General features: G+C 37.6%; 1 long non-coding RNA gene across 1 annotated transcript in view; it reads left to right on the top strand.

Moving 5' to 3' along the window:
- The first annotated feature begins 410 nt into the window (after positions 1-410).
- The window catches only part of LOC126251956 (uncharacterized), a 61644-nt gene continuing 51684 nt past the window's right edge, over positions 411-10370 (top strand). Inside the window, exon 1 of the long non-coding RNA XR_007545814.1 lies at positions 411-640. This is a non-coding gene — a long non-coding RNA (uncharacterized LOC126251956). The remainder of the gene's footprint in view (positions 641-10370) is intronic.

Genomic DNA, 10370 nt, shown 5'->3' with positions numbered 1-10370 from the left:
TTTCTTTTACTAACCACATTTTAAATCTTCTTAGAACCTGTAGCCCGACTTACAGAATTTTGGAGTGACAGCGTGAATTGCGCATGCACATCTCAAATGACCGCGCAGATTCATTTACACGCATGATAAAATGTTTCCCGTTATGAATTTCATACATTTCGTCATTGATTGTGAAATAGTAATTATTCGTCTCCATTAGACAGTATACCGCATTGCAGATTAAGAGCTAGCGAAAGACATTGGAACATGCAGTACAGTGAACATGGCAAAAAATGTTAGATGTACAGAAGGAAAGGAGCTTGCGTAAAACTCGTGACATCATTATTTGGGAGCCGGTTCTCCAGAAACTGCTTAGTAGCGATTGCGTAACTGTTGACTGACCTTAGAGTAAAGTGTGGAGGACGCGAAAGTCAGCAGAATTACATAGACGCGTCACTTTAGCTGCAGACACTGCGGAAGAATGATGTGGATATATGTATTGTGTATCACTTTAACAGTACAGGCGGTTTTCGCTGGTCCACAATCAACAGAAACTACAACCCTGATGCCTTTTGGACATGGTATCGACGTACCAGTGAAATGCCGTTCCGGTTACGTCAATGTCAACGGGAATTGCGTGAAGACTGTCAAGCTACCAACGGTATGATTGAAGCGATTTCACGCATTTACCTGTGTCATGTTTAAATCTAACCCGTCGTGTAGATTTTTTTATGTAGCTAATGTGCTAATAATTCTCGTAGGTAAGGAACTTTTTCTATGCCCTGTCCTTCTCTTCCATTTTTTTTTTTTTGTGCGTTACACAGTATCTTTTAAACTGACATCATATGACATACGCAAGTACTGCACTGTTCTTTATTATGTGCTCAAGTCATGTGCTTTGAGAAAAAGCGTCGCCAATGTAATCACTGCTGCACTTCTTTACCCTTATGTTTAGCTACTAATACATGCTATCGCATTAAATATAGTCAATTGTAGATGAGATCCCGGAGTCGATTACGTGGTTAAGACTTAATATGTGGTGCAGCTAAGGTATTTTTCTTAAAACAACCACGTTCTCGCTCTGAAATTATTACTCCTTTTCAGTGTATCATCTATAGTAGAGAAGTATTTCGATTAAAAAACTAATTTCAAAAAATGGTTCAAATGGCTCTGAGCACTATGGGACTCAACTGCTGAGGTCATTAGTCCCCTAGAACTTAGAACTAGTTAAACCTAACTAACCTAAAGACATCACAAACATCCATGCCCGAGGCAGGATTCGAACCTGCGACCGTAGCGAAAAAACTAATTTAGTGAGTAACTGTATACCTGTCTGCAACTCTGCCTAAAATGTAACACGTCTGTATAGGTATCTGAATGCTTCATGCCTGTATACCTGTACCTTTTGAGCAAGAGCAGATCCCAAAGTTAGCTGCATGATCTACTGGCTTTAGAGTCGAGGGTGTAACTCCCAGACTTTCATTCTGGTATTGTGTTCACTAATGTGATTACAATAGGAGTTGGCAAAAATTTAATTTCGACAAGAGAAAGAATATACTACGAAGCTGTTGCAAATATCTCCAGCTCTATCAATAGTGATGCACACCTACATTTGGCTCTAAATAACGGTCACAAAAACGTTGTAATTGTTTGGTACTGAGTGTAACTGCTCCGTCAGCTAAATTTTAAGGAAATGTATTGAGGACAAGTATTGAATCTCAGCTGAAAATAATGGAAGGACAGAATTGTCTTAGGGCTAGAATACCATGCGTAGACATGTGCATGGGGGCTTTATTAAATGTAATGAAAATAATTTTAATTTTTGGTTTAGCTGTAAGTCCGATTACGAAGTCTCGTAACGGTTGGCCCTGACTATTATTATTACGCAATCTGACTGCTTAGAACAATAACAAGGAATGAAATGGAAATGTTCATTAACACAATTAATTAATTAATTAAGTCCCCAGCAACTATAAAACCTACGAAACCAAAGCACAAGTGTAACTGTTCTGCGTGTGGAAGTATGACTCAACGTAAGCATCTGGCACGGTTCTTCTTCAATAACACAAGAAATTTTAAATATCATTTATACTGAATTAATTAAAGAAAATAAAAATACCATAATTACTCAAGAAAACCAGAATTACGCTCTAATACAAGAACACAAGCCAGATGCTTTGTTGACTGAACCTGTAATGACGCATTATTTAAAACATGGAAATAATGAAAAATAAATCAAGTTTCGTTACCTTCATATATTGACCAAAATCACTCTAATCATTACAATATATCTCCACACCGACTCGCTATTACCACATCTCAACAAGAACTTTTCAGTATCACATCTCAGCAAGCACTCCCTACTAGCACATCTGAACACGAACTGACTACTACGAGTCCTCGACAAGCACTGCCCACTACGACAATAATCACTTCCCGTGGAGGCGGCGGAACAATGCTCTCTAGCGATCTCTGGCGCTGTGGCTCAGTGTAGCCACCTTTCATATGCCCTTCCTCCATGGCTAGAATTTGATGGTATTTTTGCCAGCATTGGTGGTGAAAATACCACCAAATTCGTCAAAAAAATACAGACAAAAATAAAAGATAATATTAATACGTAAATATCATATAACTAGATAAAATTTTGGCTTTGCACTGACCTTTCAATAACCTAATATATAAAATACAGTAAGCAATACAAATTCTTTCATACATGTGACTTTACATAACAGTTTACACAAGTATTACGTGGTTAAACAGTTCAATCAATAGCGTCAGCAATGACGAATATGTGCACGTAAGAGTCTCATAACTTTTCACAAACAGTAATACACAAAAAATCAGTTTATACAAATATTCACATAAACGCTTTCCATAGCTCAAGAATAATCAGTTGACAGTTCCAGCAGTAGCACCCAGCAATGGTCAACAGGTGCTGACACCAACAAGTGACATCATCTCAGTAGAAGCAGTCCATCAGTGGCACCCAGTAATGTTGAGCAGGTGCAGACACCAACAAGTAACACCATTTCAGTAGAATCAGTCCATTAGTGGCACCAGCAATGTTGATCAGGTGCACACAGCAACAGGTGACTTCATTTCAGTAGAAGCAATCCATCAGTGGCACCCAGCAATGTTGAGCAGGTGCAGACATCAACAGGTGACATCTTTTCAGTAGAAGCAGTCCATCAGTGGCACCCAGCAATGTTGAGTAGGTGCAGACACCAACAAGTAACACCATTTCAGTAGAAGCAGTCCATTAGTGGCACCTAGTAATGTTGACCAGGTGCAGACAGCAAGAAGCAACATCATTTCAGTAGAAGCAGTCCATCAGTGGCACCCAGCAATGTTGAGCAGGTGCAGACAGCAAGAAGCAACATCATTTCAGTAGAAGCAGTCCATCAGTGGTACCCAGCAATGTTGAGCAGGTACACACAGCAACAAGTCACATTTCTCAGCAGAAGCAGTTCCATAAAATTCAGTATCACTGATCACACTGTTCATCAGTGTTTATAAGCAGAAATTAAACATGTCCTAGTGGCACCAATCATGTAGAAAAGGTACAAGTAACAGTCCATAATTTTTACAATCACTGATCACACAGTTCATCAGCAGAAATTAAACATGACTAAATGTCACACATCATGTTGAAAAGTGCAGCACCATCACTAATCACACAGTTCAGGCATGAACAATAGTTTGAATACACATACAATGCTTTTACATTAAACATACAAATCATAACAAACACACAAATGATATCAGATAATTGTCCTATTAACTATTACAATACACAAATACCAGTAAACCTATAACATTTATGGGTGTCAGTGCAAGCCACTACCAACAAAAAAAATAATATTTAGGAGATAGGTGGGTAGGATTAGAAAAGGAAAACACACAAAACACATCCACTCATCTTTCATCCACATTAAGTACTACTGTGTAATTGAATAGTGTTAACTGTGTAAATGTAACTCTGTCCAAGATTTGATGTTCATCATGTGTACCAAGTACTAGTGGCAGCAATGTATAACAGTCAATAATAGTTAAGTCAACGTCATAGTCATCATGTTAAGACCAATGTTTGCCAAGCCAGATCAAAATGTACGGTTGCTGAACAACTGTCAGTGTACCAAGATATGCAAATGCTTCCTCTCTCAAAAAAAAAAGTATATACTGCTTAGTGATTTAACAAGTGTGTGTATAGACAATCTTCCTTCCACTTTAGTGTTCTAGTCTGCCATCTTCATCCTCCTTGTTCCATATAAACCAACAAAACAATATGCTCCTCATTTACTTTACCTCTTATCCACCAAAACTCCAATAATCATCAACTTCACCTAATCTCAATACCTCAATAATACGTCGATACATATAAACCTCAGCACCAATATCATTTCACTTCCATAACAACTCTTTCCTCTAGTCAGTCTCCTCGAACAAGTACAGACAAAATCCTAGTGCAACTTCAATTCATCATCCCATACAATCCGAAGACACAGTGTCCACACACAACCTCTGTGTAATCCATCTGACCCAAATTTTCTACTCATTATAAATTATAAGATACATTTTGGTTCCTTGTCCATCATTAAATAAAAGAAATGCATACAAGACCTCTAACAGACTTTAGTTCGAATAACTCTCAGTAATTAAGTACGATTACGGAGTGTGAATGATCATAATATTTCACAGTGTGTACACCACTTCAAGAATCAAAGCAGAAGCAAACATGTGGAGTATTTTTTGTGTCAAGTGTCACTTCTTATTTCAATTGCTCACGAAAAATGCAGTGTAATACTGTCAATGGTCTAAACCTAGTTTTGGTATGTCATGTCGTCAGCTTCCTTCCTAGTAACATAAATTTATACAGCTTCCCTAAAACCTCAGCTCATGTGACTTCTATGAAGTTTCTTGTACTAATGTCGTTCGTCGAATTATAGCAGTTCATTTTCCTATCTTAAAAATATAAGGCACTGAGCGTAAGCAAAACAAGCAATAGCGAGTAAATATACCAGTAGAGAACAGAATGTCAACAAGTGGATGCAGCACAATCCCTACAACGAGGCTCTGCCAAGCGAACAATCTATAATTAATACCACAGTGTAACCTAAACTCTATGTTCGTACACGGTATATCAGCATTTCTATACACCAAATTGAAGAGTAGTTATGACAAAAGAACAGAAATGTGTAAATATGCAATCCATACGCACAGCAGCAAACATGCCTTACACAATAAACAGGTCATTAGCATCACATCGACATAAGCAAATAAATGTTCATATGTAATCTTAATAAGTACCCATGAAGGCGCAAGCAGATAAATCACAAAGTATAACTTACAAACATAACAGCACAATTAATTAGGTGACAATTATAATTTGAATAAATAAGCACAGCAGGCACATAATTAAAAAATATGACATCAGTGAAAAAGCATAGCAGCCAAGCGATGCATAATATACACAAGTAATAACACTGTTCATTAATCAATAATTGTCAAAATCAGCAAATGTACACAAGCACGTCGCTTCACAAGTAAATTCATAGAACATGAAATTTAGCACAAAGTATGAATCACGTAATCACAAGCAGCAAATTACGTCTAAAGTACGTACCTAAGTGGAATTATGTTACCTGAAAAATAAACTCAATCAATAGTTACCCTTTTTAGTTTATTACTTTTTTTTTTTTTTTTTGAAATTACATTCTTCCTGAAATTTTCTCCAAAGCAAGTCGTCTTAACGTCGGACACGCACAGAATTTACCTGAAGGTCTTAAATATTTTACACAACCGTATCCTGAAAAATACTGAACGTTAATTACATAATTTATGAAGTCATCATAGCTTTATACAGAATTTATTCGGAGAAATTAGACTGTGTATTTGTTTACGTCTGTCAGTGCATTCGCACTGAGCGCTCGATCAGCTGTAGGCGCGTGACGTAGGAAGCGATTGTTTGCGGTCAACGACTGCCTTGTGCGGCGCGCCGACTTGACTGTTGCTTTGAGTATGTGCCGCCGCCAAAACACAGCGCGGTATCCTTGTACTCTCTTCGTGTTTACATGTAGCTGTTGGTTTCTCAAAAGTATGTCATTCCACAAAAATTTTTACGTTCGATATATGATGTATTCCCTTAGAGCGCCGAGATTTAAGAGTTTCTACTTCAACAGTGTTATCATGAATAATTTTGCGAACTCTAAATGGACCGTTATAAAGCAGAAAAAATTTGCGACACAAGCCTTTTCCTTTATGAGACAAACGATGAGACTTAATTAACACCTTTTGACCAACTGACAAGATTTTTAAACGACCAGGACGTTTAGCTGATTTCTCTCTTCTTGCAGCCGCAGACGCAATATTTCGTAGAGCCAGGTTGACAACTTCAGAATGCCGCAGTTTCCGTGAAGGCGGAAAAGGAACGATTTCAGAAATGCGATTTGTTGGTACTTTATTTTTTAATATCAATAGAGGCGGTAAAGAAGTTGAGTCATTAGGAAGTTCATTCAGAATGTTTTGAAAAATATGAAGATACTGATCCCAAGTTCTGTGATTCTGATGACAATAAAGACGGCACAATTTATTGATTTCCTTCATCCATCTCTCTGAAGCATTAGATTGAGGGTGAAAAAGTGAAATGAAAATTGGTTTAATTTTACGACGCCGTAGAGTACTAAGCCAAATTTTAGAGCGAAACTGTGATCCATTATCTGATATAACCTTATCAACATGACCAACTTCTTTAAGAAAATGTTTGATGAAAGCATTAGATACTGAACGAGCTGTTGCTTTTCGTAAAGGTGTAAAACACACATATTTTGATGTCAATTCCACTGCTACGAAAATGTACGCAAAACCATTAGTAGAACGAACCACTGGACCGAACAAATCGACTGCAGCCATCTCCTTTAATTTCGCTGGAATGATAGGAAACAACGGTGCTCTGTGAGAAACAGTTGGCGGCTTAGCCCTTTGACATAATTTGCATTTGGCAAGAACAGATCGAATACGTTTTTCCATATTACTGAAGTAACAATTTTCTCGCAATTTATGAAAACATTTTCTGGGACCAAAGTGCGCATAACTAAAATGTGTGTACCAAATCAATTTATTGACCCACTCATCAGGAATACAAATTAACCAAACAGAGTTGTCGACCGATTTTCGTTTGAAAAGAATGTCATTGCGAACTAAATAATGCTGTCTAATCGCTACGCTTTCCTTTCTCCTCCACTTCTCCTTAATGTCCTTCCAGATTGGATCCTTATTTTGCTCCTTAGCGATGTCCTGGAGCGAAGACGAAATAAAGTTCTCAAACGCAACACCTTGAATGTACATCAAACAATAATGGTTTTCTTTGCAGTCCTCTTCAGCACATTGTTTCAAACCCATAGGTGCACGTGATAAAGCATCAGCAACAATATTTGAAGATCCCTGTATGTAAACAATACGAAAATCAAATTCCTGTAGGTAAAACGCCCGTCGTGACAATCTGCCATGAGTTAATTTTGTCGACATAAGAAATTCCAGAGCTCGATGATCGGTGTAAACCTTAGTATGTCTGCCAAACAAAAATGTGCGAAATTTTGTGAAAGCCCAAACAACAGCCAAAGCTTCAAGTTCCGTAATCGAATAATTCTTTTCGGATTTAGAGAGAACACGACTTCCAAATGCAATAGTCTTCTGTACTACAACGCCGTTTTCTTCTATCTCTTGAAATAAATGTGCACCTAGGCCTTTGTATGATGAGTCCGTCGCCAAACAAAAATCTTTAGATAAATCCGGATGTGAAAGAAGTGGGGCAGCAACTAAAGCATCACGAAGTTGTTCAAATTCTGACTGAGCTTCCTCATCCCAACACCAATTAGAATTTTTTCCAGATAATTCACATGAACGAGGTGTGGCCAAATTGTCCAATCTAACAAAACGTCTAAGAAAATTACAAACACCAAGGAAACTACGAACATCACGTTTTGTGGAAGGAACAGCATAATTACGAATAGCGTCTAGTTTCTCTGGATCAGGAAGAATACCTTCTGTAGAAATAATGTGACCGAGAAATTTCACCTGAGAACGACCAAATTCTGATTTTTCCAAGTTCACTGTCATGCCAACTCGTGCAAAAATACGTAATAATGAATCCAAAATTTTGTTGTGCTCACTCCAAGAACGTTTAGCAATAAGAATGTCGTCAACATAAGAAGTAATATTGTCACGAAGATAAACAGGTAAAATTTCATTTAAACTGTGAATAAATGCTGCAGAAGATACAGTAAGTCCAAACGGTAATTTCCGAAACTGGTAACAGTTACCAAAGGCTAAAAAGGCAGTATATTTTCTACAATCAGGGTGGAGTTCTATTTGCCAAAAACTTGCGTGCATATCAATCGTGGATAAAACTTTAATTCCATGGAAATGTTGAAGAAGTTCATCTAAATTTTGTGGACGGTCAGTTTCAGGAATAATAATATTATTTATCTGTCTGGAATCCAGAACCAAACGAATTGATCCATCCTTTTTAAGAACAACGTGTAATGGGCTGGTATAAGGGCTGACTGCTGGCTCAATAATGCCCTGATCTAACATGTATTGAAGTTCATTCTTAACCTTGTCTCTGTAAGCCAAAGGAATAGCGTACGTTTTTCCTCGAAATGGTGTGTGTTCTTTAACTTTAAATAAATATTGTAAGCCTTGTATAGTTCCTGTGTGATGACTAAACACTGTAGCATGTGAAGTCAAAATATGGTGCAGCTCTTCTCTTGCAACGTCATCTGGCACTTCAGCTTTTTTAACCTTTTCATTAATTAATTCTTCGCTACTAATTATATCCTCCATCGCGTCTCTGTATCTATTGTCATTGTCATGAATAAACACACTGTCGTCATAATGCTCAACGAAAGCATCAGAAGTAAGAAACCTTAAACATTTTGTATCTGATTCAGATCTTGCTAAACACTCGAAAAATTTCAAACATTTCGGCATTCCGGCAACAGTCAAATTCACAGTTCCTTCTTTAAAGTTCAAAATTGCCTTATGTGTGTTAAGAAACTCCATACCTAATATAATCTGTGTACTGAGTAATGGGGACAATAATAAAATTAGCAGACAATTCGTATCCTTGACAAATGAAATTTAGGTTGGTCTCTTGTTTAACTTCCACACCTTTTCCAGAAATCGCTCCTCGAATTGTAGTTTTACAAATAGGTAACACAGGACAGGCAATAGTTCTTTCACATATACGAAAAACTGATTCACTAATGACGTTCAATGGGCTCCCAGAATCTAAAACTGCAGTGAACTTATTCTTACCCACACATACTTCAATAACAGGATGTAAAAATGCGTCTACATTATTTTCCTTTTCATCTAGCAAAATGTCTCTCATGTCTTCCAGGCGTACGTAGTGTAAAGTCGTAGTGTCATTACTTTCTGAACCGTCTATATTGCTGCCAGAAGCCGAAGCTGCTAGTCATTGTCGATTGTCTGCGTCACGTCTTTGATTATTCCCGACATTTCGCGGATCAATTTCTACTATTTCCACTTGTCTCTCTGAATTTCTGTCACGCGGAGGATGCCAATTAGGTCCTTCCTGTCTGTTAGATGCAAATTCTTGGTTGTGTCTGTTATTAAAATTTCTGGTTTCCTGTCTGTCTGCATAACTACTTCTTGTATAATTTCGACTGTCACTTCTGAAATTATTGTTAGACCTACTACCCTGGTTATTTCTGTAGTAAGAGTTTCTATTATTGTATGAATAATTTCTGTCTTGATGATACCGATTACTGTTTCCGTATGATTGATCATTCCGGTAAGAATTACCGTTATAATTGTCTGTGTAATCTCTGTTAGAACGTCTGTTATTGTCATAAGGCTGGTATCTATTGTCCTGTCTGTTACGTCTGTCATTCTCAAAGTTACCCAAATAACGTCCGTTCCGATCACTATCCCTTTTCTCTGAAAATGTATTGTAATTACTGCTACTGAAAAAATTACAAGAAGTCCCGTCGTCGTTGTCATACTCAAGTTCTTGTAGCAAAGTCTTAAAAGTCTCAATGTCGTCTTTACATCTTCCGGCTAAAGCAATTTGTCTTATGGATTGTGGCAGCTTAGTTAAACAAATGCGAATTAATTCAGTCGGGCTGTAAGGGTTGGAAAGGAACTGATTCTTTCGAATCATGTCTTCAAAATATTCTGCTGGCGTGCGGAATTCAGACTGTTTGAAATTACGCTGCATAATAAGACTGTGTTTGACTCTGTCTTGCGTGTTTTCGGACCAATATGCCGATAGAAATGCATGATAAAAATCATTCAGATTATTACAATCTCTAATGAGTGCACGCATCCGCGTCGCCGGTTCGTTTTCTAAATATCCACACATAAATTCC

Source organism: Schistocerca nitens, chromosome 4, assembly GCF_023898315.1.
Source record: "Schistocerca nitens isolate TAMUIC-IGC-003100 chromosome 4, iqSchNite1.1, whole genome shotgun sequence".
NCBI classification, from domain to species: domain Eukaryota; kingdom Metazoa; phylum Arthropoda; class Insecta; order Orthoptera; family Acrididae; genus Schistocerca; species Schistocerca nitens.
The sequence above is the reverse complement of the archived record's forward strand: the minus strand, read 5'-3'. Positions and strand labels throughout refer to the sequence as shown.